Source organism: Capsicum annuum, chromosome 10 (assembly GCF_002878395.1).
Source record: "Capsicum annuum cultivar UCD-10X-F1 chromosome 10, UCD10Xv1.1, whole genome shotgun sequence".
Lineage (NCBI taxonomy): Eukaryota > Viridiplantae > Streptophyta > Magnoliopsida > Solanales > Solanaceae > Capsicum > Capsicum annuum.
In genome coordinates this window covers 18391678-18400134 of record NC_061120.1, presented here as the reverse complement: position 1 = coordinate 18400134, position 8457 = coordinate 18391678, and the positions used below count along the sequence as shown (strand labels likewise).

Here is an 8457-nt window from a genome sequence, read left to right as displayed (position 1 = left end):
AGTGTTCATCCGTTGGTTTACTGGTTTGATTACTTCCAACAGATGACTCATTTGTTGCAATGAATGGGTAATCTGTTGGAAGAAATTAAAATAGATCTTGCTATTGGTTTGATTTCTTTTAATAGATGACCCATCTGTTGCAACAAATGGGTCATCTATTGGAAGAAAGCAAACTAATAGCAATGGTTGTTTTGATATCTTCCAACAGATGTCGTTTGTTTACTTTATTAGTATTGTTTGTGTTCTTGGTATTCTTAGTTTTGTTGGTGTTATTGGTGGTGGTAGTGGTATTGTTGGTGTTGTTGGTATTTTTTATTTTCTTGGGTTTGTTGGTATTATTGGTCTTGTTGTTTCTGGCATTGTTGGTGTTCTTCATCATCTTAGTTTTGTTGGTGTTGATGGTGTTGATATTGTGTTGGTGTTCTTAATTTTCTTGATTTTATAGGTGGTGGTGGTGGTGGTATTGTGGGTGTTTTTGGTATTCTCGATTTTCTTGGTTTTGGTGGCATTGTTGCAATATATTAAGCATCTGTTGGAAACAACTATATCATCTATTGGTTTATTGATTTGATTTCTTCCAACAAATGACCCATATGATGATAGGTCATCTGTTGGAAGAAATCAAACCAGTAGCAAGACCTTTTTTGATGTCTTACAACAAATGACTCAGCTGTTGCAACGGATGGGTCATCTGTTAGAAGAAATTAAACCAATCAAAACCCCTCTTGATAATGATTTGATTTCTTTCCACAGATGAGTCATCTTTTGCAATAAATAGGTCATCTGTTGGACATATTTTTGTACTATGTTGTATTTATTAAATTTCCTATTAACTTTTTTTAATGATGCACAAATCAATTGTAATCTTTTTTTATTTTCCTAGTTTTTGTAGATAAAAATGGCTTCCAAAAGAAAAGAAAGTGGATCAACTTCTAACATAGCAACCAAAATAGCTAAATTACAAATACCATTAAAAGAACTTACTGAGAAAGCTCTTTGGCAAACAAATAAAGTGTTACCATCTGTAGATGTACAGGAAGAGAATGAAGATGTGGAAAGAGATATTGAACAATATATAGAAGGAGAATCATTTGAAAGATCTAGTGATAATGTAGAAAAGAAAGGTGAGGGAAAAGACAAAAATAAAAATGAGAAAGACGATGGAGATGATGAAGAAAGTCATAAAGCAGATGAGAGAAATATGAGGATAAAGGTGATGATAAAGAGGGAAAAAAGTGAGAAATAAGATGAGGAGGAAGAAGATAGATCTAAAGAGGAAAGTGAAAGAGAGGATGAAGAGGAAAAAGTTGATGATAATGTTGATGATGATGTTGTGATATCGTCGATCGATCATGAACATAGATCAAAAACCCAGAAGGATCTTGTTAAAACTTTTAGTATTGACAAGTTTCAAGTTCAGATGCCTATAGATAACCTTACAGATTTAACTGGTGATATTGTAGTTAAATCTGTCATGGATAAAAAATTTGATGATTTTAGAAAGATATTGAGGGGTGAAAATTGGAGGATTGCTTTAAGTCCAGCTAGTTTGGATACTTGTTTGATCTGCCAGAGGATAATAATGCACACTTTCAAATGACCATGTTATATGATCTTCTCATGAGCAAGATCAAGTATAAGGCTGTTGATGATGAAACATTGAAGGATGGGGACAGGAAGATAGATGAGATTTGGATAAACTACTGTGGCATGCTGATTTGTTTTGGAATAAAAGAATTTTTCATAGTGACTACTCTAAGATGTCATCCTCTATCTGAACCTTTTTCTACAGTAACACCCTTAAAAAAGTCAAAGGCAAGCAGGACACAAGAATCAGCCAAGGCATCAAAGAAAGGTAAGAAAGTAACTAAGACACACACCAAAACCAATAAAGGCAAAGAAAAAAACAAAAGAGTTGTTGGATATTGTTAGACCTAGCTACAAATCCAAGTAGTTGATAGTTGATCTCTAGAAGAAAGCTATTGTGCTTAGTTTGGTTTGTACATTTTATTTTATGCGAATTATTCATGGGGATTTCTTGATTGTCACATATTTATTGACAAAGTTGTCTCCAAAGATGATCTACTTATATGGCTTTTCTTGGGCTTTTATGGTAAACTTCATCCCTTTTTCTTTAATATTTTATTTATTTATGCTATTGAATGATTATTCAGACTTTTTTTTGTATCATATTTACATTTTTTGCTTTGGACATTTAAAGTCATTCCTCACCTTCGACAGTAGATCAAGGACTACTCAGAAGAGGTTTCCCATCGAAGGATCCTTAGGTGGTTGTTTGCCAAGAACAACTCAAGAATGAATCCCCTTGATCTGTTCAATCCTCTTGATGATGTAGTAAGTCCTTTTTAAATAGAATAATTTTACTTAAGTTAACAAGTGAACATATTGCAATAGATAACTCATTTGTTGCAATAAATAACTCATTTGTTGCAATAGATTAACCATCTATTTGCAATAGATAATTCAACTGTTGCAATAGATGACCTATCTGTTGCAACTTATCTTTTCAAATTACATCTACTGTAACTTATGCAAGACGGGTAATCTATTGCAATAGATGACTCATCTAGCATAAGTTCTCTGAACCTATTAACAGATTACCTAATCTACTACAACTTACGCAACACATAAGTAATTTGTTGCAACAAATGACTGATTAATTGCAACAGATGGGCCATCTATTGCAATAGATGAATCATTTGTTGCCTAAGTTTTCTGAATCTGTTAATAGATTATGCAATCTACTACAAACTAATACAACATATGGGTAATCTATTGCAACAGATGGCTTATATGTTGCAAATTATAGGTTGATTTTAATAAATCTACTTTTATTTATAGCTTGTGCATCCCTAGCTTGTACCTACTGAGCAAGAGTTGGAGATGCCTGTCTTTCTTACTCTAGGTATTGTTGAAACAAAATCAGACCCAAAGGTGGACTTGATTAAGAAAGAATTGGCCGAAGCAACAACCATAAAAAGAGAAGCAACGAGGGAAGGTTAGCTTGTTCTTCCTAAGCCTATAGATGAGTTTTTTTTTTGTGATGTTGCAACATATTTGAGTGTTGGTGTTACTATTGGTGTTGGTGTTGGCGCTGGTGATAGTGTTTGTGATGCTGGTGTCGAAGATGGTGAAGAGCATTTTGATGATTCTCATGAAAATTTATTTGAAAAATGAGTTGACCATGATGGTCATACTAGTGGTGGCTATGATGGATAAAGTTGATTCACCCCTTTCAGTGGGCATACAACCTCCTTTGGTCCCTCTGCAAGCTCATGTTCTGCTTACAAATGGTCTTAACATACATGTCCTAATTAGGTTATTTGTAATTAGAACATGTTAAGACCATTTGCGTAAGATAGCTTAATTTATACACTTAGGAGGAGGCAATAGCATTTTTATAAGAAAAATTGATACTTGTAATCAGGAAAATTACTACTTCCAATTCTGATGAGCATCACTCTCGAGCGTTAGAGTAGTAGTTTACTTTGTTTTTCAAACACTATTCTATTAGTGGAAGAACAATCACGAACGTTGATGCTTTAGAATTTATATATTCTTGGATCAACATTTTAGCCTTTAGATGGCTGTTTATATACATAAAATTTAATTGTAATGCTTACTGAATATCATTGCTTCTAATTTAGTTTGTGCACTATGAATTTTGAATAATATATAAAAATATATAAGGAAAAAAAGTGTCATTTCTGTAGCTAAATTAATATAAAATCATGAATAGTATTTATACAAATTATGACGAAATAGACACGACAATTCTGTAGCTAAAATTTCTCAATGATGAAATCAACAACCAAATTAGCGATCAATATTGTATTGACAATGAAAATCTGTTGCTAAAGGCGTAGCTACGCATGTTTTACCAACAGACGCATATTTGTTGCCAATCCTCAGAGATAAGTGTTAGGTGATTTAGCGACGGATGAAAACGCTAATTTGTTTTTAGTGGTTATATCTTTCCTTGAAAAAAAAAAAAAAGAGATACTGCTATTAAGGACCAACTCATAATCAACATATATTAACGACCATTTGGATCATTTGTTTGGTTCATATTGTAGTAATCTAGAGGGAAAAAATTTCTCTCAGTAATAAGACAGTTGGAGCATTTATGAGAGCTGGACTAGTTTGGGAAAGTTATGTCTTCGCTTTGTTCATTGTACGTTTTGGTATACTTTCACGTAAAAAAGCACTGCTTTTGGGTTTAATAATTCTTCTATCATCTTCTATTTATTAGATTGACACGTGTTAGACAGTAGACTATGTTTTTTAAGTGTGGGGCGTTGATTCTTAAAGCTAAATTAGGGATATAGTAAATGATTTTCACCCATATTTTACTAATTCTCTTAGTATAGAAGTAATATTTGAGTTGTTAAACCAGTTGGTATCATTGACATGGCTGCTTGGAGTAATATTTATGTTTGAAGATTTTATGGTCATTATAACGAATACTCGTGTATTGATTTGATTGGGTTATATGCTGGAAAAGCTTGGATTTGGGATTAGGATGAGGACCCCACTATTATTATTTGTTTAAATATCATATGCATCCAATCGTAATACGCATTGTTAGATTCATTCAATTCAAAGCGTATTTATGCAAGTCTCTTCTACACGATCAATTTATATGTATTTATATAGACAAATCAATTATTTTCTTTGACAGTTTTTTTTAATTATGATTTTTAGCTACTGAATAAGAAGAATCCAAGAGTACAAGGGCTGACTTTCTTCCAAAATTTACTATAAGACAGAAAACAAAAAGTTCAAAATTTTGAAAGTTAAAAAACCAAATACATCGTGAGAAATATCTTGACTATTTCTGTACGCGAGCTATACTTGTTTTGAAGTTTGCTATAAGGCAAACCTTTTAGTGGTGTTTGGCTTAACTTTTAAGTTGGTTAAAATAGTTTATAAGTTATTTTTTTCTTAAAAAAGTGTGTGGCAAATTTTATAAATGCTTAAAAAAAGTTAATTTTGGCTTTTTTTTAAGCCAAAAATAAGAAGTTAGCACTCCTAACTTTTTTTTTTTTTGAAAGATTATAAGCTATTAGAGCTGACCAAATAAATTACATTTATGTCTCTTATAATTATTCATTATTCCAAATTTGCCCTTGTAGCCTTAATTCTTCACTACTTCACAGCACACTTTTATACATCCATTTTTGTTCCATATTTTACCATACATAAAATAATACATAGATCAACATATAATTTATGCAAGTATTATCTATATGGATTACGGAAAGGAAAAACATGAATCAAAATATTATATTATTAGACTTAAGCTGACAATTGAAAGGTGCTACTTTTTCTTTTTGATCCTCTACATGTAATCTTGTATTCAATAATATATATTCTCAACCTTTTTAAAAAAAAACAAAAAAATTGGAGGTATTTATGTCATAATGTTGGTCCATATACCAACAAATTTGAAAATAATATTAGCAATCACTATAAAATTAATATTAGTTTTGTATTATCAATCTCATAAAACTCATTACTAAGATTGTATACAGGAATCCCCCTATATATACACAAAGAAATAATGATGTGTTAAATTTATTGGTTAAAATTGGAAGTAACTATCTTTTTCAAACACAAATATTCAATACTTAAACTTTTTTAAAAAATAATTTTTTAGCGCACAATTTAATAGTCATTCATGAAAATAATTTATATATATATATATATATATATATATAATAATCAACTCTATATATTATTAACAGCTATAAAGGTATTTCAGACATTTTCACCAAAAAAAAGTGCTTAAAAGCATTGCATTATTTACCAAACACATCAATAATTTTTTTTCAGTTTCAACACTTTTATCCAAACACTTAACTGCTTATTTTTAAAATAAGTTCTGCACTTTCAAAAGCACTTTTAAAGAACTTTTTTTTTTCAGCCTATCCAAACGGGCTCTTAATGGCTTTCATGATACTCGGATCGATAAAGTTAAGCAATTCTTTTTTGTTACAAAAAATAATGAGAAAATACCCAATTACCCCCTTGAACTATACCCAAAAAAGCTATGGCACACCTCAACTTAAAGGGGGTCCATTACCCCCTGAACTAATTAAAAGTGTAATTTTGACACTCTTAGTGCCTATGTGGCACATACATGGCACACACGTGTGCCTACGTGGACACTTCAGTGTGTTGTGCCACATATGTGCCACGTAGGCATTAAGAGTGTCAAAATTACACTTTTAAATAGTTCAGGGGGGTAACAGGACCCCCTTTAAGTTGAGGTGTGTCATAACCTTTTGGGGTATAGTTCAAAGGTTAATTGGGTATTATCTCTAAATACACAATTAACTTTGATAGAACAAGATAAGAGTTGGATGACCATTTTTTAAATTACTCCTATAAAGGAAGGATTTAACTTAGCCAAAATAATAATAGTTTTAGTTTAACTTTCGTAACAATCCAAGAAATAATAATTTGAGTTTTTGTTTATATACATCCTTAATGTAGAGTATTCTTTCATATTATAAGATTACTAAATTCCTTAAATTTTTGGTTGTTCTGGGATGATTATGGAACTTAACCATTCAGTCATCTAATTTACAAATTATGTATAAAATATATTGATATTATATATTTTATATCAAATATACTTATCATATTTATACTTATACACTAATAGTGTATCTGTAATATATATTTCAGTCATATTGATAAACTAGTTGATCGAATGATATATTATACATCTCACGTATAATATCCAAAATAAGACAACTAACCTAGTACAATAGATAAAGATGACATACTAGGTGTACAAAAGCGTCTTACACTAACAAAATAATATATAACTTAAACTTCGATTACTGGTGTAAAAGTCTTCTGCACTGTCAATTTCTATGTATTAAATCTTAATATTAAATGGATAAATCGATTATCTTTTTTCACTTCTGAAATTTTGTCTACTAAATAAGAAGAATCCATAAGTGGGGTTGACTTTCTTGCAAGGTTGACCATAAGATAGAAAAAGAAATGTTCAAAAACCAAACACATCATGAGTAATTTTGAATACATTAACATCCTTTACATAAGTCATCTTTTTTTCTTTTGGTAACCTCATCACCTCTATATATACATGAAGATCCTTTACCAGCTTCATCTCATATTATTTGTTTGCACTGAAAAAAAGGGAAGTTGAAAGTGATGATTTCCATTCAGCATATTATAGGATATCTTTTTCTAGTTGGTCTTTTACCTGCCCATGCTGTAGTTCATCAGCATCAATTTGTCGTAAGTACCCCTTTTTTTGGTTGTTTTCCTCTCATTAAAACCAGGGATTAAAATACTTACAAAGGAAAAAATATACATCGTCCATGTAGATTAAAGAAGCACCATATTCAAAGCTTTGCAGCTCGAAGAATATTTTGACTGTTAATGGTCAATTCCCAGGTCCAGTTCTATATGCTAATAGAGGAGATACACTCGTTGTCAATGTCCAAAATGATGGAAGCCAAAATATTACGATCCATTGGTAAACATTCTTATTTAATTGATGTGTAGTACTTATGTTCGAAATATGTGATCATTTCACTAAAAAATTTAAATGGTTAGAAAGAAATACTTTTATTTATTGATTATATCTAAATATATCCCCAAGCTCATGTATGTGTCATCTTGATGCTTTTCTCATGAGTCAAACAAAACATAGAAATTACGTTACATGCCCTAATATCATATTGATGTGTATGATGACCATAAAACTTAAAAGTATTGAGATGACATGAATACAAACTTAGCTTCAACAATTTCAAATTTACAGGCATGGAGTGAAACAACCAAGGTATCCATGGTCAGATGGTCCTGAATTTGTTACTCAATGTCCAATTCGACCAGGAACAAACTTCAGTAAAGAGATTAGTCTTTCAGACGAGGAAGGAACCCTATGGGGGCATGCTCGTAGTGATTGGTCAAGAGCCACTGTCCATAGTGCCCTTGTTATCCACCCTGCAAATAAAACAATTATCCTTTCTCTAAACCTGCCGCTGAAGTTCCTCTCATATTAGGTATATATATACTTTTTCCGATTTAACGGTGAGATTGACGAGGATGTCTCGCACCGTATTGGGGCGGGATGGATGAAGTGGAAACTCGCGTCGGGGGTGCTGTGTGATAAGAAGGTGCCGCCCAAGCTTAAAGGCAAATTCTACAGGGTGGTAGTCCGTCCGGCCTTGTTGTATGGAGCGGAGTGTTGGCCAGTTAAGAACTCCCACATCCAAAAAATGAAGGTGGCAGAAATGCGGATGTTGCGCTGAATGTGTAGACTGACTAGAGGGGATAGAGTTCGGAATGAGACTATCCGGGAGAAGGTTGGTGTGACTTCAGTGGAGTGCAAGATGCGAGAAGCACGATTGAGATGGTTCGGACACATGAAGAGGAGGGGCATGGATGCCC

The 8457-nt window shown here is 32.2% G+C and overlaps 1 pseudogene; it reads left to right on the top strand.

Moving 5' to 3' along the window:
- The first annotated feature begins 898 nt into the window (after positions 1-898).
- LOC107844178 overlaps positions 899-8457 on the top strand; it is a 12902-nt pseudogene continuing 5343 nt past the window's right edge.